The sequence below is a fragment of the Arvicola amphibius genome, chromosome 9 (assembly GCF_903992535.2).
Source record: "Arvicola amphibius chromosome 9, mArvAmp1.2, whole genome shotgun sequence".
Classification (NCBI taxonomy): domain Eukaryota; kingdom Metazoa; phylum Chordata; class Mammalia; order Rodentia; family Cricetidae; genus Arvicola; species Arvicola amphibius.
In genome coordinates this window covers 16,648,530-16,675,945 of record NC_052055.2, presented here as the reverse complement: position 1 = coordinate 16,675,945, position 27,416 = coordinate 16,648,530, and the positions used below count along the sequence as shown (strand labels likewise).

The 27,416-nt window shown below is 43.6% G+C and overlaps 1 protein-coding gene across 2 annotated transcripts in view; it reads left to right on the top strand.

Annotated features, from left to right (window-relative positions):
• Positions 1 to 27,416, top strand: part of Enpp2 (ectonucleotide pyrophosphatase/phosphodiesterase 2) — a 121,014-nt gene that overhangs the window by 8,396 nt on the left and 85,202 nt on the right. The gene's annotated exons all lie outside the window — the stretch shown is intronic.

Below are 27,416 nucleotides of genomic sequence, written 5' to 3'. Positions count from 1 at the left end.
CGGCAGCACGGTGGCTGCACCGTGCAGCGAGGGCAAACCTTGCACAGGGGCCTCCGCAGCAGCCGGAAAAATGTCCCGGGCTGGGCTGCCTTCCCGTGCCCTCAGCTGGACCGAGTTCCAGGCTCTCAAACGCGGAGCTAATTTTGAGTTGTCGTTGCCAGAGTCTGTTTGGCTTTGCTTATGCGTATCTCGTTTCTGGAAAACAGGCCAGTGGAAGTTGCAAAGAGGGGCTAGGAAACGAGTCTCAGCTCACCACGGCTCGCGCCTGTGGCAAGGAAGCGAGCCCCCTTTGGCCGGAGCCAGCCGCAGGGGGCTGTGAGCTCTGCCCTTCTGAGACAGCCAGCCTCCTGGCCTTCTTGTTTATGACTTGTTGGACGAGCGTTTGGCAAGGTTGGGGAACATTAAAGCCGTCTATTTCAGTAGCGTTCTCTGTGCGCCTTCCTACAATTGCCGCAAGGAGACAGACCATTTTCCGAGTGGGAAAGCCCCTTCCCTGAAGCCAGATCCCAGCATCCAGACTGCCCTTTTGTACTTTTTTATTTGAACAAGCCCTTCGGATGGATCTGGCTGCTTTGGGTTAAGAATAGAGGGCCGGGTTCTCAACTGATTACGGGTGCTTTGGGTCTGGACTTGGAAGTATCCAAGGGCAGAGCAGGTGGGCCGCAAGGAGCGGTGGTTAAAGTGTTTAGAGAAGGCTGTTTTCGCTCTGGTTTCATCTTACCAGGTTAAGGAGGGAGCCTTTTCTCAGTGACAAAGGGGATGAAAACAAAATGCTCAGCGGGACTCAGAAAGAGTCCTTATTTAGCACACGCCCAAGTCCCCCGATCTAGGAGGCTTTCTGCTCTTCTTTAGGTAATTTCTGAATTTATGGTCCTTTCCAGTGGCCACCTCCAGCGCTACCCAGTTTTCTTCTTGAAAGAGTGGGTGAGAAGACCTCACTGTCCTTAATTCTTACTTGTTCCTTCATAGCTAGTCAAGGACTTTGGTCCTCCACTCTGAAGACTACCTTTTGTTGAGGTCACCAAAGGCCTATTTGTACCAAACACTGTAGAGAATTTTAAAGTCCCTTCTCCAGGCTCTTGGGACTATTTTGAGTAGTTGGCCATTCGCTCTCTTATGTTTGGACTCTTAGATTCTGTAATACCCAACTGTCCTTGTTCTCTTCTGTCCTTTTGAAAGTCACGACTTTGTGCCTTAAAGGGCCGGTCTCACTTTAGACCTGTTAGTGTGTGCTCCTGTGGTCTCTTCTTGACTGTCTTCCCGTGCCATCTGTAGGCTACATCATCTCGCCCACTGCAACAGCATCAACTAATGAAGACACAGACGATGGCAGTAGCAAGCCCTTTCTCCTAAGACATCTTCAGTTAGATGCTCCACAAAGCATCTTGAAATCAACACGTTGAAAACTGAATCCATCTTCTCGGTTCTTTCTCCCAGCTTATGCTAATGACGTCCCCCTGGTGCTCCACAAAGAAGAATCACCTTAGGGGACTCGCTGTCTTCCCTGCCTTCCCTTCCTTTCTTCCCATTGGATGAAGATCCTACTCGCGCCTCTTTGTTTATCTATGCGCCATCATCTCTCCTTCCGTTGTTTTAGCTCAAGCATTCTGGTCACGGTGTTACATTAGTCTTATTTGGGACCAGTGTCGCCCAGTCTGTGTCTTTCCCTGCACTGGTTCCTTTCCTCGTTGCTGACACAAAATACCTGGCAGCTTAAGGATGGAGGATTTGTTTCGGTTCACTGTTGAGGGGATAATGTCCATTATAATGGGAAGGCTGGTGATGGGTGGGTGATCGCATTGCATACTGTAGTTAGGAAGCCCGGTGAAGGTGGGGGTCATGCTAAAGCTAAATACTAGCACTCAGCTAGATTTTCCTTTGCCCCTCTTCAGTCTGGGACCATGGCCCATGGGCTAGTGCCACTCATATTCGGGGGTGGGTGTGTGGGTTTTCCTTCCTCTCTGGAGACACACTCCTAGACATCCATAGCTGTGTCTTTTCGATGATCCTAAACTCAATCAACTTAAACGTACCGCCTTATCTCCATACTGTGTCAGGAAGTGTTCCTAAAATGCAATATGGCCATCGGCATGCTTTTTGAGATGTCTGTAGTGAATTTTGTATTTGCCTTCTAAGAATGATGTTGGTATGTACCGGTTCTCCACAACCCGCCTTTCACCTTCCTGCTGCTCTCCTTCCTTATCTCTCACGCGCTATCCACATTTCACAAGCCATTCTGCACATTTTGCACACACTGTACACAAAATGGGCTTATTAAACTATCCCCTCCCAGGTCAGTATCTAGTTCAATTTTTTAAAAAATGATTCAGCCGATAACCACCTTTTCTTGGAAACTTCCCAGACGATCTAACTGTTCCTCTTCCAGAATGGGTTAAGCAACCTTGCTATGTTCTCCTGACACTTCCTCTTCTCCCATTATCAACCCTTACCATTCTTTATTGCCGAGTTCTAGCCATCTGCCCCTCTGCAGGCAGTAAACACCTACGGGATACAGAATATCTGCTTCTGTCCCAGTATTACTTTCGACCTAGGATCTTTAGAGCCTGGTGCCCAGTGTCTCAGATGGGATGCTTCATGAATTCTTGTGACTGATTTTTCTTTCCTGCATGTCCTTCCTTTTCACCTCCCCTCTCCTCTTCTCTTTTCTCCTTCCTTTCTCCCCATCTCCTTTCCTCTCCTCTCCTCCCTTTCCCCCTCCCCCTCCTCTCCTTTTCTCCTTCTCCCCTCTCTTCCCCTACCCTACCCTCTCTTCTTCCTCCTTTTCTTCCCCTCTCCTTTCCTCCCCTCCCCTCCCTTCTCCTCTCCCTTTACCCCTCTCTGGGTCTCATGTATCCCAGACTGGCTTCAAACTTGCAGTAAAGGCGATGGACTTCTGATCCCCCAGTCTCTATGTCCTGACTGCTGGGGTCACATATGTGCATCACTACACTTAGTTTTCTGTAATACTGGAGACAGAACCCAGGGCTTCATGCTTGCTAGGCAAGGACTGTGACAGCTGAACTGTATTCACTAGCCCCAGAATTCTTGTGATTTTCCTTGTAGAAAAGAAAAAAGTAAAAGAAGTGTCTGTGTGCATGTGTGTCTGTGTGTGTGTGTCACACATGCCATACTGTCTGTCTGTCTGTCTGTCTGTCTGTCTGTCTGTGTACATAGGAGATCAACTTGGTGGAGTCAGTTTTCTCCTTCCATTTTCACATGGGTCCTGGGTCTTGAACTCCCAGCATCAGGCTTGTATAGTAAGTACCGTTATTCATGGATCCATCTTGCCAGAAGCTAATTTGTGAATTCTTATGTGGTGCTTAGGAATGGTATTCTGGTCAGGCACTGGATTAGATGACAGGGATACAACAGCTTATGTGAGGCTTTTCTGAGATACCATAGGGTAAAGAATAAAGATTCACAGCCCATTATTTTTACAAGAAGGGTTTAGAATTTCTGGGTATCCGAGGTCTCTACTGTGTGATCCACATCTGAATTGGGAGGTGTTTCCTACCCAGATTCTATCCTATCAATCTCTAGGCATGAAAGACTTCGGTAGTTTTGCCTCTGTTGACCATGAAAGCAAAGACATTCTTCTCCCTGGGCTGTAATCCATTGAAAGAGATGGTTCTTGGGGCTCAGAATAGCCAGGGAGGAAGAACTCCAAGAGCGCTCTAGAGAATGATGGAGACTTTGGGAGGCTGCAAGAGAGGAAATGTGGTTCTGATTTTCCAAAGAGAGAACTATGCATTTGGAAACTCTGAGAGGTGAGCGGTGATTGCATTCTATAGGGAGTTATTTAGACTTTAAGCTGTTCTTAAGCTCTCTGGGGCCATGGTTCTTTTGAGGTTTGGATGCACATTAGTCTTCTTAGAAAAAAAGTGCACAAAAGACTACACACAGCATTTTGCATAAACGTTTAGGGGGTTCATCCAAGTCTGTCCTTCAATACCCTTGAGTTGTTAAGGACTTCTGACTAGAATATATTTAATCAAAGAGCTAATTAATTCAGTGGATATTTGGGAGAAGGGAGGAGGTGGTGGTTAGGAGCCAGCATAATCAAATTATGCATGTTTTCTGTTTAGAGAGGATCCTGTGTAATGTGTGCTAATGACCATGAATTTGGAGACACAGGACCTGGGCTCACGTCTCTACTCTGGCAATCACTAGTTGTGTAACTTTCTCTCTGAATGGTCATTTCATTTAAAAGGATAGCTAGAATTTTAGCTAAAATGAAGCATTTGAAAACCATGTGGACTGTGCTCTACTTAAAACTAAGAAGGGGGTGGTGAGAAGAAGAGGAGGATTAAGGAGGGAGGAAGATGAAGGAGCGCATATGTACAGGTTACAAGACGGAGAAAGGAACAGACAAGAACAGTTCAGGAGAGAAGTGGTGGCTTTGTGTAGTTAATGTTTAGGGATTTAATCTGGCCGTGAAATCAATAGCAAGGTGTTGCTTCTAAAAATTAAAGTTAGGTTGTATGAAAAGAAGGCCAGCGTATCAAACATAGAAGATGAGAGTCATTGTTCTCTGTATCCTTCAATCTTTAGAACATTGCACCTCGATTTGAATGCTACCCATTACGTTATTAGCAATTACTGGTTGAACACACACCGTGTATCATTCGCTGTGTTGTAAAAGCAGACCAGATCACATGGAGTCTGCAGAGTAAAGACGCTCTGAGCAAGGAACAAGTGACTTTAATTTGATGTTATACTTTGACAGAGGAAACTGAAGTTCCCATGGAACTACGTAAGAAGGAGATTTAATCCAGACTTAATGGGACAGGTTAACAGTAGAACTGATATCTGTCTACATTGAGACTGAAAAGCTGAGTAGGGACAAGCAAGGCGAAGGCGACAGTGGAAAGCCGGTTTCAAGCCAACGTGCCCTCAACAGGCTGAGAGCCAGGGAGCATTCAAGAAACTAAAAGAAAGGATTCAAGGAGGTAGAGGATGAGGACGCTGGGCTATGCAGGCAGCGTGGGATGCAATTAATGGTTAGGAAAATGGGAGTCAGTGAAGGTTGTAAGCAAGGCTGCACTATGATCTGCTCTTTGTCTTGGGAAGTCTACAGAATGGACAATGAATAGGCTGAATGAAATAAAAGGAAGATGATGAAGGAGATGACGGGGATTGTGATGATGGCAGGGGTTGGGCACATTGGAGGACCGGTAGTATGTAATCAAGGAGAGATGTTGGCCCCAACCAAGAGGTGAGTCATTGAAAAGCTTTGCTGGAGACAAAGTGAGGGAGTGCAGACAGCAGAGATTCTGTCAGAAGGATGGATGAGGTCCAGTTAACATGTAGAAAAGAAGATATAGAAGGTCACCACATCGGTCTTTGTGTCTTTCATTTTGGTGAGGAAGGGAGATTAGCATTGCCTGCCTTTGGAATGACAGGACTGGGTCACGTGGTGGGGGATACAGGACACTAAATTCAAAACATTCGGTAAATAATTCTCTGACAGGCTTTCTGAGGCAACAAGTTATTTGCTGCTCAATGATTTGAGAAAAAGCAAGAGAATCAGGGGTAAGGCTAGGCAGGCTGGAGGGCACTGGCGCGCCTCTTCTTACTTAAGAATCCAAAATTGTGTATGGAGTTCAAACAGCTGAGCTTGGCATTCACAGCCCGTTGTGATCCAGACTGAGCTGGGCGCCCGCCGTGTGCCCTGGTTTCCTGCTGCAGTTCTAGAACGTGACTGACTGTTTCTACCTGGCAGCTAGCACGTACGAAAGAGTCCACATGTCAACCATACATTCTGTGATCATCCATCTCCTTGACATAATGTGCATGCTTAATCCCCCAATATATATTTTTAGAAAGCCCACGAGTAACTCCATGTTTACTGTTTGTTACTCCCAGAGTAGACTGGCATTTCAGTGCCACTGTGTTTACCCACGTCACTTCCCAGACCAGGAATAAATAGCCTTCCTTCCTGAATCCTATGTCCTCACCGAAAATATACCACTTCCTCAAGTCCTAACCTGATTCACTCCACGCTCTCTATCAAGAAGCTCCTCTTCCTCCCTCTTTACCCTCCCCACTCCTGCTACTTCTCTTCTTCCTCCTTCATCACCTCATCTTTCTCCTCTTCCTCTTCCTTCTTAAGCCTATTGAAACACGGTCAGTCACATAATATTGCTGACAATTATTTTTATATTTATTTAAGCTACTTATCTAATTATTCTCTTCTAGAAGTCCAGTACTACAATCTGTGACCAGTTTCACAACCCAGTGGAGTGAGCAGTGATTTGTCTAAGGCAAGCCTTTTGTTGGGAAAGTTTGGCTTATTAAAAATTGCTATGTTTGGTTGGAGAGATGGCCCAGCACTTAAGAGGACTGGTTGTTCTGCAGGACCTGAGTTGGGTTCCGAGCATCTGTATGGCAGCTTATGATCATCAGTAACTCAGGTTCTGGCATATTCAGTGCCCTTTTCTGACCTCCACAGACACCAGGCACACACACACACACATGCACACACATACACACACACACACACACACACACACACATACACACAGGCACACATACACATAAAATACAATAAGTACATATTTTATTATATAGGCAATACATGCATTGTCTAGAAAGAGCTGAGTGAAAGAAAATATAAAGAAGAAGCCAAGAAAACAGTCTAAAGTCATATTACCCAGAGATAAACATCAGGACACATGGGTGAACAGCCCTTTCTGTACTGTCTTGTGTACCTTCTATCTTAAAATTGGAGTCAGGCTTATCATGCTGTGACCCGTTTGGCCTCTAAGAACAAAGCTGGGCCTTTACGAGTTCTTCACAAATGTGATCTTTGACGAGTGAGATTGCCCCTCATTCTGTAGTTATCTCATGATTTCCTTAGTGAATTTCCACAGCTGGGCATTAGACTATGTGCAGGTTTTGTGTGTTCATTTTTGATGCAGCATGTCATGCTATGATCAGCTCCTGAAAACATGCTCCTCTGCAGCCATTTTGTATGAAACACCGACGGTCTCTAAGATGTCAGATCTAAGGACTGAAGAGGGCATGCTGAGTCGTTAAGGGAACACGAGTTTTTAAAAAAAGCCCCTCTAACTTATTTTCCTCATTTTTATTTTGCAAGTTTTTTAGCCTATTCATTTTGTTATATATTTGTTACCTATAAGAGTTTCTGCACCTATGTTTTTATACCCATGGCTTAATGAAGGCATCTAATCTGGAAATATGTCAACAACCTGTGGGCTTTGGAAGGAAGGGATTGACAACTAATAAATTGTATGAACAAATAATTGAATTTGAAGCCTAGAAACTTTGGTGACTGAATACTGTGAGGTGAGTTACTGCTTATGAGCTGAATATAAGGGAAAATGAAGACAGAGAGATGCAGCAGAATGAAGGTAATTCTCTGGAAAGGTGGACACTGGCCAGTGTTTTGGTGTTTGGAAAAGGTGGAAGGCCATGGACTTGGATCCTTATTCTAAAGTAAATAATCAATCATTTTGGACACTCAATAAGCAAGAACATTTCTATCGTGGAGGAGAAACAGGCCTTGTTTAGAAAGTACTGGAAATCTGTGTGGTCACTTCAACAGACTTAATGAAAGGCGTTATTACGGATTGAATTGTATCCCATTCTCCAAGTTTATGTGTTGGGTCATAGACCCTTAGACATGCATGAAGACGATCTGAAGAGGCCCATGGGAAGGGAGGCTTGGTAAGGTGAGGGTGACCTCAGAAGAAACCAGCCTTCTGATTGACACTTGGCTCTTACACTGCCAGTTTTCAGGATGTGTGTCAATACAAATGCATTGTTTCAGCCACTTTCTGTTTAATTAATTAATTAATAAGCAAGTAAGTAAAAAGGCATATTTTTAAAGGTCATTTTCATTCCCACTAGCCTTTTCCATTCTTCCTTCTCTCTTACTCAGACTCTTCTTCTTCCTAACAAATACCCTTCTACCTTCAACTCCTCCCCACTTTTCTTGATGCGCAAAGTTCAACTCTTATTGCTTGCATGAGCACAAACTGGGACTTATTTCCTGGAGCAAGGATAACTTAGCAGTGGCTGTACCACCAAAGAAAAATGACATGCTACCCCAGCACCCATTAACTGCTCCTTGTCCCTCAGTGAGGGGTGGCCATCTGGAGGCCCTCCCCCATGCACCATGAAGTAGTGGTGGGCACGATGTGTGCAGGTTAGCACAGCTGTCGTGAGTTCAAGACTGTGACTTCTGAGTCATGTCCACCAGACACCCTTTTACAGCCCTCTTCCCCTAACCTCTGGCTCCTGCACTTTCCACCCCCCCTTTCCAGATGTTATCTGAGCCTTGGGGGAGTGATAGATATGCCCTATTAGAGTAAGGCGCTCCGAAGTCACTGTCTTCTCAAGCTTGGTGCAATCTCTTTATGTGGTAGTTAATTATGGCACCTGTGGATGGCCAATGAACGCTTTCTGATATCATCCCACCCTGAGTGTGTTTTGTCTGGTAATACTCAACAACGTTTGTGGTCAGTCCCCAGAGATCCTGCTGTTGCAAATGGGACCGTGTGATGACAGGGTTTTGTGGCTGGCAACCCATAAAGACACTTTATCTCCACAGTTGCTTTTGAACTTGACAGTGTTTGCAATGAGACTTCTTTCTTCTCCACTCAAAGGCTTTGCTGCCTGACAGAATAGGGCTCTCTCAGTATACAGTCTGAGTACTGACAAAACCAACTGTATAACTTTGGCTATATTGGATATAATCGAGTTTTTCCATCATTAATACTGTTTGCATATTAATTCAACACAGTGACACGAGGTGCCTAACATTTTCCTGGAAGCTGCCTGACTTTAATCAGCAGGAACAAATGCAAGATTATTGCCCTCTTTCCTTGGGCGACCTAAGCTTGTTCTTGGCACCCATGAGTGTGAAACGCTGGGTTGTCTCACAGTGTTTCAGTGGCTTCTACCCAGGGGACTTATTAGTTCTGAACCTTGGGGTTAAGTCCATAAGAATGCAATTCCTTTCCCTCCTGCGAGAGCAAAATGTTGCTCCCGTTGATTATCTCCATTGTGGGATAAAAACCGAAGTTTTCAAAGTGGTATGCCATAGTTTGTTAGAGATATCAGATTTATTGAAAACAAAACATATAAAAACAAAATCTCAAAATGCTCCAGTAAATTTCAATATAAATCATGACTACTTTTATGTGATATTTTTTTCTAGTATTAAAAATACTAAAAACAAATAATGGCATCTTGAATTTTGCAGGCAAATGGATAAATCTAGAAAACATCATTTTGAGTGAGGTAACCCATACCCAGAAAGACAATTATCATATGTACTCACTCATAAGTGGTTTTTAAACATAAAGCAAAGAAAACCAGCCTAAAAATCACAATCCCAGAGAACCTAGACAACAATGAGGACTCTAAGAGAAACATACATGGATCTAATCTACATGGGAAGTAGAAAAAGACAAGATCTCCTGAGTAAATTGGGAGTATGGGGACCATGGGAGAGGGTTGAAGGGGAAGGGAGAGGCAGGGAGGGGAGCAGAGAAAAATGTAGAGCTCAATAAAAATCAATAAAAAATATAAAAATACTAAAAACTGTATCTGAAAGGAACTAGGGAGGATAGACATGTTTCAATATGTCAATATTTCATAAGTCTATATGAAAATTATACATTTATTTTTGTAACACTTCAGAGGCTATTGACAAGATTGAATGACTTCGGTATTGGTCTGAGCTTTAATTTGCTTTTTTAAAAACCCAGTTTGGAAGCACGAGAACTACACTTGAGCTAGCTATTTTTGATGACTTGTATTCTAGGGGTCATGCAAAGCCTTTATATCAGTTATCACATATGATCTTCAAAGCCAAGGCTTGGCAGGGCTGGAGAGATGGGCTAATAGTGAGGAGTACTTGCTGCTCTTGCAGCCATTCAGGGTTCCATTTCCAGAACCCACAAGGTGGTCCACACCCTCTTGTGATGCCAGACGCGAGTTCCAGGGGATCCTGTGCTTTCTTCTGAGCTCCATTTACTTTCTAAATTGCCGCTAATATATATTTCACATAATACATAACAATACTATATAATATATATATATATATATATATATATATATTATGTGTGTGTGCGTGCAAGAGTTGGCAAACAAATCGAGTTTTACTTATTGGCTTGTTTGTATTGTTTTTTTAAGCACTGAATCAAAGTTTATTACACATATGAAGGACAGAAAACAAGAAAAAGAAGAAGCTATCGCACAAAGTCAAGAGGCTAGAGATGGACAGTGTAAAGTGGTTGGCCAGCGTGCATGGTAGCCTAGGTTTAATCCCCAGCACCACATAAAAGGGTTTATAATCCTCACACTTGAGAAGTGGATATAAGAATGACCAGGAGCCGGGCGGTGGTGGCGCACGCCTTTAATCCCAGCACTCGGGAGGCAGAGGCAGGCGGATCTCTGTGAGTTCGAGGCCAGCCTGGTCTACAAGAGCTAGTTCCAGGACAGGCTCTAAAAAAAAAAAAAAAAAAAAAAAAAAAAAAAAAAAAAAAAAAAAAAAAAGCTGCAGAGAAACCCTGTCTCGAAAAAAAAAAAAAAAAAAAAAAAAAAAGAATGACCAGGAGCCGGGCAGTGGTGGCGCACGTCTTTAATCCCAGCACTCAGGAGGCAGAGGCAGGTGGATCTCTGTGAGTTCGAGGCCAGCCTGTTCTACAAGAGCTAGTACCAGGACAGGCTCCAAAGCTACAAAGAAACCCTGTCTCAAAAAAACCAGAAAAAAAAAATCCTCAGCAACGTGAAGCGTTCAAGGCCAGCTTTAGATACAAGAGACCCACCTTGTTTACTTGGGAAGAGGAAAGAGAATGAGGGAATGCCCAAGAGATAAGAGAGGATAATGGGATGGGTGTGAATATGATTGAAATACATTATATATTGGTATGAGGATGTTGTTATGAAATATATTATTATGAATAATTAACATGCCAATAAAGACATTTAATGAAGTAATGTTGGGTATCATCTCATAACTGTAATTCTGTCTCTAGGAAGACTGGTGCCATGGGTTGTCACGAGTCAGTCCAGGTTACAGAGAGAGACTCCTTCTCACACAAGCAAACAAAAATACAAACGAGAAAATATGGGGCTGGAAAGATGAGTCAACGATTAAGAGCAATGGCTGCTCATCCCGAGGACCCACATCCAATTCTCAGCACTTACATGACTGGTCACGTCCCAGTTTCATGAGATCCCATTCCCTTTTCTGGCTTCTGGCAAACACATAGCACCCAGACATGCAAGATGCCTTACAATAAAACACTAAAAATTTAAAATTTAGTGAAGGTAACATCTAGAATGGTGAATCTAACATATTAGCTGCGCCAGAGTTTCTGATTTAGAAATTCTGCTGCGGGGTCGAGTCTATATTTCTAGTTAGTTCCCGCATAATAATTCCCATGCTGCTGATTCGGGGATCTAAACAAAGTTGTCTACCTATCTATGTACTTTCTTTTTTGATGTGACAATATTGCTTTCCTTTAAAAATATTTTATTACATTTATTGAAGGTGTTGTTGTTATTCTGATGTATAGAGTGAATTAAATGGACACCTCATTGGCTAGGTAACTTCGGAAAGATTCTCAGTAAACCTTAAAACCCACAGTGACGTACATTGAATTCCAAAGTGTCTGCTCAGACTATATCATCCAGGTAGAGTGTGCATTTAATTTGTCCTTCTTGGACTAAGCAATGAGGAAACTAATTTGTGATTTCTGATTAAACCTGCATTCATCCCAAAGATAAATCTGGTGGGATGGAATAATGACTAAGTACTCAGGCTGTACAGCCACATTGTTTAAATCACAGCTCTGTCGCTTAATTTTTTTCTGTATCTGCTTCCTTCCCCCCCCCCATAAGTTAGAGATGATAATAGTAGTACCTATTTGCATGATTAAATGAGATCGTATCTCAAAAGAAATTCATGAGTACTGGACATAAAATACCGAAGGCATGTGCTAAATTTATTTCAAGTCGCTGTTATTTTTAATTATCGTTTTAACTTTTAATATTTTTTAATTTTACTTTATGTGCATGAATATTTTCGTGCATGTATGTATATGTATCACATGTGTGCCTGGTGCCCACGGTGGTCAGGAGAGGGCAGCAGATTCCCCGGAACTGGAGTTACAGATTGTACCCAAAGCACCTCCCAGAGTTGCCCGTCAGAGTAACTCAACCACGAAGTTCACCGATCACATTGGTGCCATCTGCTGAGTAATGGATGAGCAAGGAGACTCTCCCGCTACTTTACAAGACATGACTTGGGCTTGACCACACCTTTTAGTCTCGCGGCTGGCCACAGGTGCCAGGAAAGGCCGGCTTTCACGAACTGCTGGCTGGGCCTGGGCCTTTCCTTGCTGTCATCTTTGATATTTAGAGTCTCAGTATTCATGCCCAGAGCCTCCAGATTGACTAAAGATACCATCAGAGCTGCCTGAGAGCAGCCCACTTGCACAACGCAAGATAAACCACTGTCTTTATTCTTTAGCTTGGTGATGAGAATAGGAATAGCCATCGGCTTATTTTAATATTCCTCATCTTCCTCTGCACTGGGAATGGTAGTGGTTATATGTTGTGTGCCACTATTCTACCTTCATTTCTGTGGCTGTGATGAAATATCCCTACATAAAGCAGCTTAGGGGAAGAAGTCATTTTTTGTTGTTGTTGTTTTTTTCTTACAATTCCAGATTACAGACCATTTTTATAAGGGAGTCACAGAGGTGGGACCTGGTCCCAACACAGGGAGAAATGAATGGGCCTGCTTGCTTACAGTCAGCTAGTTAGCTTTCTTCATTTAAAAAAAGATTTAGTTTGTTTTATGTGTGTGTGTTATATATATGCATACATATATATGAATATTTCTTCTGCATGTATTTATGTGTACCATATGTGTGCCCACCCACAGAGGTCAGAAAAGAGGATCAAATCCCCTGGCTCTGGAGTTACTGATAGTTGTAAACAACCATGTGGTTTACATGTGGGGGCCGGGATCTAATGCCAGTCTTCTGCTCCTATGGCAGTGCTCTTAAACGCCGAATTATCTCTTAAGCCCCAGCTTCCTTCTCTCTTATATGGTTCAGGGCCCATCCTAAGGAATGGTGCTGCTCACAGTGGACTGAGTCAATTAACAAGCAGCATGATCCCGCCCACCCCAACCCCAGACTTGCCCACAGGCCAATATGATTTAGTTAATTCCTCCTTAGTTGTGACTCTTTCCCCAGATGTTTCTAGGTTGTGCAAATTGACATGTAAAGCCAAAATCACAAAGAAAACACATTGGTTTTCTGAGATGATCGGGAGACATGGTTGTTCCCAAAGTTGGATGGGCACGGAAGCCTTGGGACATTGTGAACTATCACAAGGATAATTAATAGAAAGTGACTTAAGTCCCAGTCGTGATGACTGGAGGCGCTGCTGAAATGAAGCAGAAGCAGGACGTTTGCATGGTTCGGATTCCTCAGAACAGGAATAAGAAAATAGCATTATTTTCTGGGATTAGGCTCAGCATTCCTTTTGGATCTAGAAAATTCTTGAAAGCTATGGGCTTAGTGCAGGGGTGAACGGGCTAGAGAAACGGGGGAGCAGTCTGCAGTGAGGCACAAGGACTATGTTAGTGCAGGGGTGAATGCACTAGAGAGATGGGGGAGCGGTCTGCAGTGAGGCACAAGGACTATATTAATGCAGGGGTGAACAGGCTAGAGAGACGGGGGAGTGATCTGCAGTGAGGCATAAGGACTATATTAATGAAGGGGTGAACAGGCTAGAGAGACGGGGGAGCGGTGTGCAGTGAGGCACAAGGACTATATTAATGCAGGGGTGAACAGGCTAGAGAGATGGGGGAACAGTCTGCAGTGAGGCACAAGGACTATATTAGTGCAGGGGTGAATGCACTAGAGAGACGGGGGAACAGTCTGCAGTGAGGCACAAGGACTAATGCTATTTTTTTTTTTTTTTTTTTTTTGGTGTGATAAACACCAGGACCAAGAGTGACTTAGAGAAGAAAGAGTTCACTTTGGTGTATGGTTGCAGAAGGATGAATCTGTCGTGGTGGAGAGGCGTAGCTACAAGTGGGAGACATGCTGTCTAAAACAGAAAGCTGAGGACGTCACATCCTCAACCATATCAGGAAGCAGAGAGAGAAAACTGAAGACAGCTCTCAAATCCTGAAGTCCCCAGTGTCATACTTCCTTGAGCAAGGCTGCCTCCCCTAAACTCCAAACAGTGCCACCAACTAGGGAGCGAATATTTCAATGCCAGAGCCTATGGGAGACATTCTCATTTCAACTGGCACAGGGTGAAGAAGGATAGTTCCAGATTACATTTTCACTTTTCAATCTCCTTCAGCGTTCTTTCTTCATGAATTTACTCAACAAGAGTTTACTGTATGTCTCTGGGCACCAAGCATTGTGTAAGGCCTGGGGAAGACACAGCCTGACTCTCTCCAGTCCACTGGGGACACCCAATCAAGTCAGGAGGTAGGTAAGTGTTGTTAGACAGGAACATGGGGTGACAAGAGACATCAAAGACAAGATATGAGAGGGACAGGGTTGTTGAGGAAGGCTTCTCTTGGCTCAGAACTGAGGCCTTGTCAAAAAGAGAGGTTAAGTAAGCCATGGCTTCAAAATTCAGGCAATTAGTAAGCAAAGGTGTTTAAGATGGGCCTAAGATTTACCTGATATTTTTTTTTTAATTAACTTTTTGTATTTAGTTTTTTTTTTTAAATTGGGAACTGGAGATATGACTCAGAGGTTAAGAGTGTTGGCTACTCTTCCAGAGGTACTGTGTTCAATTTCCAGCAACCACATGGTGACTCACAACCATTTGTAGTGGGATCTGACGCTCTTCTGGCAGGCAGGCACGCATTCAAACAGAATACTGTATACATAACAAATAAATAAATCTAAAAACCCCTTTTCATTCAATATATTTGATCATAGCCTTTCCTCTCCTGCAACTCTTCTCAGATCCTCATCACCTCCTTAACCACCCAGCTTCCAAGCAAACAAAAAACCCAAATGAAAAATCAAAACAAAGCCAGGTGTGGTGGCCCATGCCTTTAATTCCAGCACAGGAAGAAGGGCGGATCTCTATGAGTTTGAGGCCAGGCTAGTCTACAAAGTGATTTCCAGGACAGCCAACACACACACACACACGCACGCGCACACACACACACACACACACACACACACACACACACACACACAAAGAAGAAAAAAGGAAGAAAGAAAATCAAAACAAACAGAAAACAAAAACCTGTAAAAAGACAACCCATAAAAACAAAGCAAAAGTCCTATCAAGAAAACAGGGGGTTTGTTGGCCAGCTACTTCTGGGCATGAAGTCTGCCCTGGCATGCCTTGGTAAACTCAATGACACTTTATGGGAGAACATTGATTGTTCCCTTTCCCAGTAGATATCAATTGCAAATAGCTTCTTGGTTAGGGGTGGGGCTTGGTTTCGACTTCACTTCTCCATGCTGGGATTTCGTCTGGTTTTAACCTATACAACATGTCACAGTCTTTGTGTATTTGACCCTTGAGAACTTACTGCCTTTCCTTACATCTTTAAACACTTGAATCATGACTCTCAAATGTTTCTATTGAACCATGCAGCAGCTTGAACAATGAGAAGAAACAGCCGAGTTACACTCACCCACCCTGATGCCATGCTGTGCATGCAAATGCCCAATGCAAGGCCCTTTCTGCAGCTGTGAGCACCAGGGCCCAGCCTTGTTGAGAAAAGCATTGTTAGGCTGGAGGGATAGTGTAAGAGTGGCCAAGGTCATCAAATTCGTCACAATGCCCTCTTCACTCCACAGCAGGGCAGCTATCAATTGACATGCAGGGCACACACACACCACTTGTTGATTGCTTGCCTTCTTAGACGAACATGAATCTAATAAATTAATTGCTTTTGTTCTTAGACCAATATAAGTTTAACAAACTGGCAAATGTGTGCATTTGCCCAGGTTTGGTTGGGAGTCGAGGTTAGACAGATGTTAGCAAGTTGTCATTGTATTTGAGAGCAGTATCGGTGGCCAGTTTTCCCCTCTTCCCACTGCCAGAAGAAGATGAGAAGAGCTTGAAAGGCAGAATTGGTGGCAATCTTTTTGTCTATTTGAATTTCTTTCTGGCAAATGAGGCCTGGGAAGCTCAATTCTATCTGTGCCAGACATTGTAGAACTTTTTGTAAGCGACAGAGGTGCAGTCCTTGTCTTGAAGGAGCTTTTCCACATCTCACTGCAGTGGAGAAAACATGGTGAGGAGAAGAGGTTATGAACTTTGGAGCATTCAGGCTGGAATCTGACGCTTACTCCACCACCATCTAATCCACCGAAGGATAGCATCTTCCTGATCATATTCTCGTTGATAAAATGTACACGACAATGCGTATAAAGAGATAACTTACTATGTGTTGATGTTATTGCCCCTCTTGCTGTGTTTCTTCCTGTTTTTTAACACAGCCCTGCAAAGTCCTGTTCTGTCGCTGGCTGGCTGTCTACGGGCGAATTACTCAAACTGGATTTTATAATCAGTCTGACTGGCTTGCTGGGCAGCTCTCATTCGAGCCCAGGCCGTCAACACTTTCAACGCCATGACTCTTGCCACCCGCTGCTGTGCTTATTTATACAGCGTTCTTTCTCAGTCTGCCGCAGTGTAAGCTCCGTGAGCAGGTATTTCGGGGTCTTTTGTGACTTGCTGATGTCACTTGAGCCTAGAACAGTTCCAGGAACACTCATGTCCTAGGGTCACATTGAGCATGGTGCTGTCATTAAGGTTAAGTTATGAGGTATGTCTGAGATAGAGCCACACTGAGTGGCTGGCTTCTCAGCGTCTTAGCGCTGGCACCTCCAACTATTCTGTAGTTGAATCAAACAACAGGGATCCAAACAATAGTAGGATCATAAGAGATTGATGGCAAAAATTCGTGTGTCAGAGGTGATTTATTTATTTATACCAATTTTCAGGAAGAAAAGTAAAGACCTACGGAAAAAGAGAGGGAACTAAGGATAGGAGACCTGTCACTGGAGATCATAGTTTGTGACGCAGATTTCCCCAAGTCTAGGTCTTAGGAGGCATCCCAAACTGGCTGTATCAGTCAGGGTACACAAAAAACAGTGTGCCAAAAGAATAACCCCAAACTGCTATGGTGGCTAAGTGAGGAATTGCTCTGGTATCAATTCTGTTTCCAAACTGTCTTTGAGTCCTCTCAAATAATGGGAGAGGTTCATTAGGCAAACCTAACTAACTAACTAACTAACTACCTACCTAACTAACTAACTAACTAATTTCTGCAGCACAATATACTGTAGTAGAAACTTCTCAGAAGCTGGACTCGGCTTAGGAGACCTGAATCTTAATGTTGGCATTGTCCCTCGCTAGTGTGTGAGCTTGGGCTTAAGTTTCTCTATGCCTTTGAAAATAAATTGAATATGTAATGGGTCTATAATGGACTTACAGTTCAACTATAAGTTGAATATAAAATGGGATCTATAATATGCAGGGTCATTGAAAGGGTTAGTGAGATCATCCCTGTTCGATGTCTGATCCATTCTAGGGCTTCACTGAGAGTCGCCATTGTTATAAACAATTGACGCGACACAGATCATTTGATTCAGTCTCTCCACTAGAAGTATAAAGAAGGCACTGTGGCTGTTACCATTTCCACAGGAGGAACTGGAGGTGTAGTGAGGTTTCCCAATTCACCCCAGGCCACATGTCCGGTAAGCATCCAAGTTCTGATCCTGACCAAGGCTGACAGCCCAGGATTTTGGTAATTAGCAAGTTGTATAACATTTCTCCCAAGAGCAGCAGAAGCTTAGCTGGACAGAGTAAGGTCCAGAACTTCTTCACCCTCTTGCATAATACTCTGCTTGGCAACCCAAAGTTACTGGATTTAACAAATATACTGGCTTACTGTTTGCAAGGCATAGCGAAAACGCTATAAGGCTAGGACAGGCAATACAAGGTGAGTTTGTGTTATGCCTGTTTTCTAGATCAGTTCAGAAGGATTTTGCTCCATCTCACCTCTTTCAGAAGATTCATGAAGGATGTTTCTTTCTCCTTTTTAACTAAACCACATCCTTTCACTGACATAGGTAAATAGACCTTACTGGTGATCTAACGATCCATCCGTATTCTATTCTCTGTCTGGATTTCTTCCAGGAGATGGAATGGCAAGAACAGGAAGGTATAGGAGCTTTTCCTTTATTCGCCAAGAAAAAGAAACAGCTCTGTTTAGTGTTCTTTGACGACTCTCTTCTGGTTATTACAGTGCCACACGTGGGCTCCTTGAGAGGGTTTTACGGAGAGAGAGAAGCGGTAGGCACCTAGGGTTAGAAAGGACCTTAGATGCCTTAGAGTCCTCTCAATTGAGACATTGTGCAAGAATTCTTGAACAGTCACCGAGGCTTTCTGCTAAAAGAGGACTTCTCTCGCCGTTTACCAGCTCCATCTCCCATCATATCCAATGGGAAACGTGAAGCTTACCATATAGCCAGCAAAGTCCTGCCTGAACCAGAGCCCATGATGACAGTGGCCCTTACTGTTTCCCCTCTGTACTCTCTCAGCCACACTGGCTTCCCTGAATACACCAGCCTACGCCTACCATAGGACCTCCGCACTTACCATCCTTCTGAAGAATTACTTGGATGCTCCTTTATTTTTTTTTTTCCAGGTTTCTGATCAAATGTCATTTGGGGGGAAAGACCTTTATCACTGTTTTAGAGATGATTGCTACTCCCCGCTCTAGCTTCCTTATCAACTGCCAGCTACCCGATACTGTATTTCTTCTCTTGCCAAAATGTGGGAAACACACGGCAGAGGCTACGTCCTCAGTGTGTAACATATTTAGGCACTCGGTGAAAGTTTGTTGAATGAACATATGAAAGAGGACTTAGTGGAGTGTGCAGTAGAGACACCCTTCATTCCATCCCACCCTGCCTCTCCCAGGGCTCCTGGTTTTCTAGTGAGATAGTAACATAACACCCAGCGGAGCCTGGGCAGCACCGTGTTCAGCAGAAATAAATTCTGCCAGCAGAGCCGGGGAGTCGTCTCCTAGATCAGGCAGGGTCACAGAGACCTATGGACAAACACGGGTACCTGTGGGCCTTGCTTTTCTCAGAACTCCTAGTTGCCTTTTACAAAAGTTGTTAATGTTGTTATGTATAAAGTGTTCTGCCTGCACGTATGCCTATACACCAGAAGAGGGCACCAGATCTCATGTCAGATGGTTGTGAGCCACCATGTGGTTGCTGGGAATTGAACTCAGGACCTCTGGAGGAGCAGCCAGTGCTCTTAACCTCTGAGCCATCTCTCCAGCTCCCAGAGACTTATCATTAATTATGAATGCTCAGCCTAAATAAGCTTAGGTTTGTACCACTAGCTCTTATGACTTAAATCAGCCCATTTCCGTTCATCTGCACACTGACGCATTACCTGTGGCTTTTGCCTCTCCTCCTGTGTTTCTTGCTTCCTCTGAGTCTAGCTGGTGACCCTCCTTTCTTCTTCCCCAAGACTTCTCTGTCCCTAGAAATCCCACCTAACCTCTTCCTGCCTAGCTATTGGCCATCCAGTTCTCTATTAAATCAATCACAGTAATACATCTTAACACAGTGTAAAGGAATGTTCTATAACAGACTTACTCCTCCTGTCACGTGCAGCCATTGGAAGAAGACACTCTTTTATAGGACCTGGGCTTCCCAAATGCTGTCTACTAGAATATGAATCCTGGACCTTCAGCCTCTTCTGAACAGTAAATTTCTTGTATGCACAGACCAATTCGTTGCTGGTGGTTTGTTACATTGCTCCAAAGAGGCCAATACATTTCATCTCCCAGTTAAAACATGTGGGTTTTTTTTTTTTGTTTGTTTGCTTGCTTGCTTTTTATCTTGGTATTCCTATTCCTAAGGAATCCTGGTACCAAGCAAGGTTTCATAAGCCCTAGCTAACCTTGTGAAGGGCACTTTCTATGTCTGCATTGAACCAGTATACTATGACTTTGTCAAACTTTGGTTTTCCTGAGTTTAGGGAAATTGCCTAACAATGGCAAGAATTATTTTCTGGTGGCATAGGAATTTTGAAATGACATGCCAAGGTCCTTGTCATTCTCTCACAGCTGGTGCTTCTGTTTGGGGTCACAACAAGGCCAGCCTAGATCAGAGGTTTCTCTGTGGTTTCTGTTATGTTCACCCCCCCACTTATCAGTTCCTCTGCTTTGTGGGGACTCGGGTCCTTCTCCATGTAGCGGAGAGTCCCATTTTATGAGAGTTTGCTTGTTTTCTTCTAATCTTCATTGGGGATCTAAGAGAAAAGATGACTTTCCCACTAAATAGGGACCTGACCTTAGGAATATTGTCAGGTGTATTTGACACACTTATTTTCACACTTGTTGACGATGATAATATTATAAAAGCTTTATGAACATCAAGCGAGATGATCTGTGTAAGTTGTCTGGGAAAGTACAGGCCTTTCTGAAGACCAGCTACCACATACGAGGTTTCCTGCAAGCCAGTGATAGTACCTTGTCTACTCCTTGTCTGAAATTTCCCATTCTTTGCTTCAGGTTCATTTGCCCCCAATGTTTTTCATCTGTTTTTCCACTTAGAAAAAACATCCATCTTTAGCTTACTGTATTAGATCTCTCTCTGCTTCCTGAACTGCCTTCCTTTTCCAGGCAAGGGTGCTTTAGAGCCGAAGGCTGGGCACAACCGGCCACTCCATTCATTGCAGAATGTCAGAAAGTGAATACATCTTCACTCTGTCTCAGATGGCTGGGGTTTTTTATTTTACTGTTTGTTCTTGAAATGCAAAGTATTATTGCTCTTAAATCCCCACAGCTGCTCCTCATAATATTCATAGCTCATTGCCACTAAGGTTCAAGTTTTACAGGCAAGACCTGGATTCTCTTATAGGCTGTGTTCCTTGACAGTAACATGGAACATGAAGCATGATGAAAGGGCTGTATAGGCCGGCAGAGTCTCGGGAAGTCATCTTCTCAGGGATATGGAGAGATTGTTCACAGGCAGAGATACACACCACAGCTGAAATGCTTTGTCCCTCCTGTGCGGTGTTAGGTACGGAGGGGGAGTGGCGTGACCCTGGAGACAGCTTTGAACATGCAACCTCCAGAACTAAGATCAAAATTAATGCTGTTTTTCTGTGGATTGAGTACTTTGGAATTTTCTTTTCTGCAGCTAGAATCTCACTTGTTTGCATGTATGTTTGGGTCACTAGCTTGCATGCGTGTTTGAGTGTATGTGTGTGTGTGTGCCCATGTGTGTGTGTCTATCTATGTACCCTGTGCTGACTTGGTTCTTGAGATTCTACTGCCTCAGCCTCCCAAGTGCTGGGATCATAGGTGATCACTTCTACACCAGGCTGCTAGGTTTTTTTTTTTTTTTTTTTGTGTGTGTGTGTTTTAAAGGTTTATGTTTGCCTACATGCCAGAAGAGGGAAGCAGATCTTATTATAGATGGTTGTAAGCCATCATGATGTTTACTGGGAATTGAACTCAGGACCCATAGAAGAGCAGTCAATGCTCTTAACCTTTTTTTAAAAATAATTTTTAAACTTTATTTTATGTGCATTGGTATGAAGGTATCATATCCCCTGGAACTGGAGTTATAGACAGTTGTGAGCTGCCATGTGGATGCTGGGAATTGAACCTAGGTCCTCTGGAAGAACTACCAGTGCTCTTAACCCAATGAGCCATCTCTCCAACCCCTGCTCTTAACCTTTAACTCATCTCTCCAGCCCTTATTTTTATGTGTTTTAAAGATAACATCTGTAAACTGGGCAGTGGTGGTGTTTAATCCTAGCACTCGGGAGGCATGGGCAGGCGAATCTCTGAGATTTCGAGGCCAGCCTGGTCTACAGAGTGAGTTCCAGGACAGGCTCCAAAGCTATACAGAGAAACCCTGTCTCTATAAGACAAAAGACAAAAAACAAGACTAAACAAAAAAGATAACATACTATGAAGACATACTGACAACAAATATATCCTTTCTAATGTGAAATGTTCAAATATCACCATTACCTAATTTTAGAGTATTTCATTATATGTGAGCTCAAGCTTTTATGAGAGCGCCATCCCTGTCACGTGGTCTGACAGCCCCGAATCCCCATTCTCTCAGTTCTTTCCCACTGGGGATGTTTCTTCTCAATGAGACAGCACAGCAGGTGGCTTTGTACAAAGCTTCTTTCACTCAGTATGGAAGCATCTGTACTGTTTGCATGATTCTGAAGCTCTGAGGTCTTCTTCTCCTCGTCATGCTCCAGGATCCAAAAGCTCCATGTGGATTCTGGAGCATCCACATTGGTAGGTGCTTGCTCACTTGTTTTGGCAGCAGAATGATAGTAGACCAGAGATTCCAAGAGAGCAAGCCTATCCTTTCTTTGCTCCTAATCTTGGGGAAAAGCACTCACGCTGTCTTTCACCATTAGTTATGGTGGCGCCAGGTCTCTCTCTCTCTCTCTCTCTCTCTCTCTCTCTCTCTCTCTCTCTCTCTCTCTCTCCTCTCTCTTCATTGGGCAAAGGGAGTTCTGCTCTGCTCTGACTTTTCTGAGTCTCAGTAGCTCTTGTTTGCTTGAAGGGAGAAGCAGAGGTGCAGCAACTGTGTTTTCTCTCCAGAGAGGCCATTGTTCTGGGAACGCTTGCCTTGCCATTCCGGGAACAAGTGCAAACTTCCTTCTAGACTGGAGTTCAAACACAGTTCTTCAGTAGAAACTTAAGTCAGCACTTTCTACATGGGTGTTAACTATTGTGTTTGGGTGGCATGTCTTCTAAGCCGTGTCTAGAATCATCCCAGCTTTGCCAAACAGCATCTCTTGAGATCCGAGAGAAAGTGGAAATGGGAGGTTTGCAACATTAGACATTGATCTATTGTTTCCCTAAGTTAAATAAGTTTCCTTGAACCTGTATTACTAAGAACAGGCATTGAGACTGCGAAGGCAGGCAATGGAGATCTTGCTCTTCTGAACTGAGGAATTGGTAATGTCTGTGTAATATGTGTGTGTGTGTGGCGCATGCTCACATGCGCATGCGTGTTTTATGTTTCAAGTGCTTGGTTATTTGCTTAACCTATTATATATTTTTTCTTCCCATTAATCTTGTGTGATAAGGACTATTTCTCTTCATAGAAATGAGTCATTTAGAGAAGCTGAGTCGGGGTGGAGAGATGGCTCAGTGGTTAAGGGCTGCTCTTCTAGAGGTCCTGAGTTTAATTCCCAGCTACCACATGGTGGCTCACAACTGTCTGTAGTGGAATCTGATGCCCTCTTCTGGTATAAAGGCGTACATGCAGATAGAGCACTCATATATAAAATAAATAAATCGAGAGAGGGGGGGGCTGGGTCTCATTCTTGAAGGTTTGCATTCTGTTGAATTTAGAATCCAAACTCTTGGCCTGTTTAACATTCTGTTTATTTCTCCTGTTCTCTGAGAAGTTATACTTTTACTGATGAAAGAAGAGATAGTAAAACAAGCAAGCAGACAGAGAACACTAACAGACAGGACACCCTGAAGGGCAGATAGCTTAATCCTGGGTAAATTCTCTGGGTTCTTGACCGTGGCACAACTCCAGCCGTGAGATGTGTTTTTGCAGTTGCTGAGGTTTGGAGAAAGTTATGGGTCCAGATTTGGTGGAGAGGAAGAAGACCTCAGAGCTACAAAACCATATAAGCAGACATGACCTCCTTCTAGAAGCTGTTGTCTGGGGAATGCCTGCCACTCATCAACAAAATGTCTGCCATAGAGGGTCAGATTTGGGTTGGGTTCGAGAATCAGAATACCTCAAATAAGGGATTATTGGCAACATTTGAACAACGGAGATAATGTATTAGTTTTATTGGTTTGTTTTTACAACTTACACTCCTTACTTGTTCAGAAATCTGAGGAGGTACCCCAGGGTGAGGGAGTTGGCTGGTGAGATGGGATACTGGTTCTCCATTCCTACCTTAAGTCAGCATCTCCAAACTTAGTTCTCACTATTTGTTTTAAGGTTCCATTTGGGAAAAAAATCAAATTGGTTTTTAAAGGGCTAAAATCTACCACGGTTATACAGTTGAAAAGGTAAGGGCTGAAAGTAACAGAGCAAGAAACGTTCAAGGTTCTTGGTGCCCAGTGAGTGGTTCATCCCTTAAAGCTTTGTCATTTGCAATGACATCCCAGGCAGGTTGCAGTACTCTGTGGGCTTTGGGATACCTAACCTCTGCATTTGAAGGATTCCAGAGCTGTGTAGGAAGTTCCAGAAAATCTGAGAACAGAGCAAGGGGAACCCATAGCTCTCTACTGGATGAACAGGTCAGGGGAGGCCATACTGGATAGTGTCATGTGACTCAAGTTTTCATAAATGTATTGGGATTTGTCAGGGAGATTAAGTGAAGAGGTCATTCCAGGCCGAAGTAGCACCCTGTACTGAGAAACAGAGGTACGCAAGAACACAGCTTTAATCAAGAAATAACAAACATTTTTCTGATTAAGAAAACTACCCTTTATGAAGCATTATCCCGGGCCAGGCATTGTGTTTGGTGATTTGCATGGATTACTTCTGGTAATGCTCTGAAGAATCCTGAAATGGATACACATGGGAAAACCAAGTCTTAGGATGGAGAAATAAGGAGGTCGCTTAAGGCCTCACAGTTAAACGGGGATAGAGCTTGGAACTGAATTCGGAGACCGTAGTCTTGATGGGGTTTGGGGCTCTATGCGCCTGGTGAGCAGTTGGCTTTCAACCTCTAGATCAGTGGTTTCCCCACTTCCATCAGTGTAGCCAGATGTGCTTGCCACCACTGGGTTCCCTGATACCCTTGGTGGGAGGTAGGCTCCAAGGACGTGTAACCCTCAACAGCTTCCAGGCCATTCTGATGCAGCTGGTCCAGGGATCGCATTTTAAGACCAGCTATCGAGGCAAGGTGGTGGACAGCCTTTACACGACAAAGGAAAGGTCAGATTCATAGCCTACCTTGGGTTCTCTGGGCAATTTGTAGAGATGAGTCACAGGCTGAGTCCACTAGTCTTCAATGAAATGGTGCGTGGCGGAGGCAGAATGCAAAAGAAGAAAAAGGAATGAGAGGACCTTCCAGGGTATGCTTCAAAGAAGATGAGCGATGCCAAGAAAAGTGTCTGCCTAGCAAGAGAACTCAGCTGCCAGCAGCACCCAGAGAGCTCTGAGCAGCAACTGAAATGGCTCTACTTAGTAATTGGAGTTTCTGGATGTGATATCTGGTCTGGAGCAAGAGAAAGAAGCATCACAATAGAGCACGTGTTTCACCATTTCCAGGAGAGGGAAGCCCACTGTTTAGATAGCTGCACTTTGGCTGTGTTGAGTTGAGGCCCTCATGTGGTGGGGCAGAGAGATGTAGGCTCCAATGGAGGGAGGACTAGGCTGGTTTGGATGACCTGGTGTTTACCTTGGCTTAGCCACTTGGCCGTTTCAGAGACGTCATGTACTCTCTGTGCCTCTTTATTTTTTCCCTCTTTTTCATCTTCAGGAAGAGGAGATAATAGTATTTCTTCCTGTTTACAGACACTGGAAGGAAATAGTCAATCCTAAGTCTTAAAAAACAATTACTTTGGACTAACAAAATGGCTCAGTAGTAAAGGAACTTGCTGTTAAGTCTGTCTGATGACCTGAGTTTGATACCTGGGACCACATGATACAAGGCAAGAACTGATTTTTTTTCAAGTTGTCCTGTAACCTCTATCTGTGTTGTGGTGCACGTGCACGTGTGTGCACACACACGCACGCACGCATGCACGCACGCACGTGCGCGCGCGCGCACACACACACACACACACACACACACACACACACACAAAATGTTCCCTGGCATGGTGGTGGTGGTGGTGCACACCTTTAATCCTAGCACACAGGAGGAGGTAGAGACAGGCAGATCTCTGTGAGTTCTAGCCCAGCCTGATTTACATAGTGAGTTCTAGGATAGCCAGAGCTGCATGGTGAAACCCTATCTCTAAAGGAAAGAAAGAAAGAGAAAAAAATATACTAATATTAAAACACATATAATTGAGAGAGAGAGAGACAGAGAGAGAATTTTTCAGTCATCTTCCCACCCACCCATGCATATGTGGTACAAGCTTGACAAAGTCACTTCCAAGATAGAAGCTTTTCTGAGGGTCTGCTGATGGATGCAGTTTCTCTGTTTGCTGGAATCTTGAACATACAGTTGAAACCAAACAGTTAAATAGTGTTTTTGACTTCTAAAGTGTTTTATTATGAACCAGAGTTAGGAACAAAGCCGACTTATTTCCTGGGGGCTAATTCTTTCAAAACCTCTTTTGTTATGAATTTATTATGTCCAAGGTCTCAGGTCATATTGTTCTATATCAACTGTCTTAGATGATTTTGAAAATTCTAGACAAATGTTTTGAAACTACCATCAGCGTCCTTTATTTTGACCTATCCTAAGGCATTAACAAATAGATACACGTATCTTTCTTGTGTGTGTGCGTGCGTGTTCGTGGGTGTGAGTATGGGTAGACATTTGTCAAAGTCAGAGGATAACCTTAGGTGTTGAGGCAGGGTCTCTTTTTTGTTCCCTGCTATGTACACAAGGACAGCCCTTGAGTTTCTGGGGAATCTCCTTTCTCTCCTTTTATCCCAGGAGGAACCACTGCAATTGCAGAAACATCGCTAAGTCCAGCTTTTTATGTAGGTTCTGGGGCTCCCGACTCTGTTCCTCACATGTAAGGCACATGATTTCCCACGGAGCCATTTCCCAGACATATGTGTGTATTTATGCGTGTCTGTATGTATCCCATTTAAATATATTTACACGTTCAATTAAGATACAAAAAGTAACGTTCCTGAGATTGTAGGTGGTCATGGTAATTGAGAAGTATTCATTAGCTCAAAAGTCACACGCCACACCCACTTGCTCTTTAGTTCTTGTACCTGGTTGATTAACAGATCTTTCCCATAACTCTTAGCCTTTTCTTTCTGTCTGTAATAACCGGAGCCTCCCTGGGGCAAGCTGAGCGCCATCCTTTTTAAGCCCAACAACTGTATCCATTCTTGATTCCTTGCATATTGTAGCCACACTACCAAGAGATTAGCCTTAAAATCTGATTAAACCTCTACTTTCTTAAGCCTTCTAAAGGCTTTCCATTGCTTTAAGGATAAAGATAATGCCATTAAGGTTACCTTTGGAAAAAAAAAATCACATGATTGACCTCCCTTAACCTCTGCAGTCTCCCCTCCCTCCCTGCCCACTCTTGTTCTTCCAAACTTACTCAAGCTGTCTTGATATTTTTGGTCATTGTGAATCTCACCTTGTAACTACAGAAAATGTTTGCACATTCGGGTCTCTCTGTCTAGAGTCTTTTCTCCTGTCTGAGTCCAGCTATTCCCTCCTACCCTTCAAATCACAGTCCAATGGAC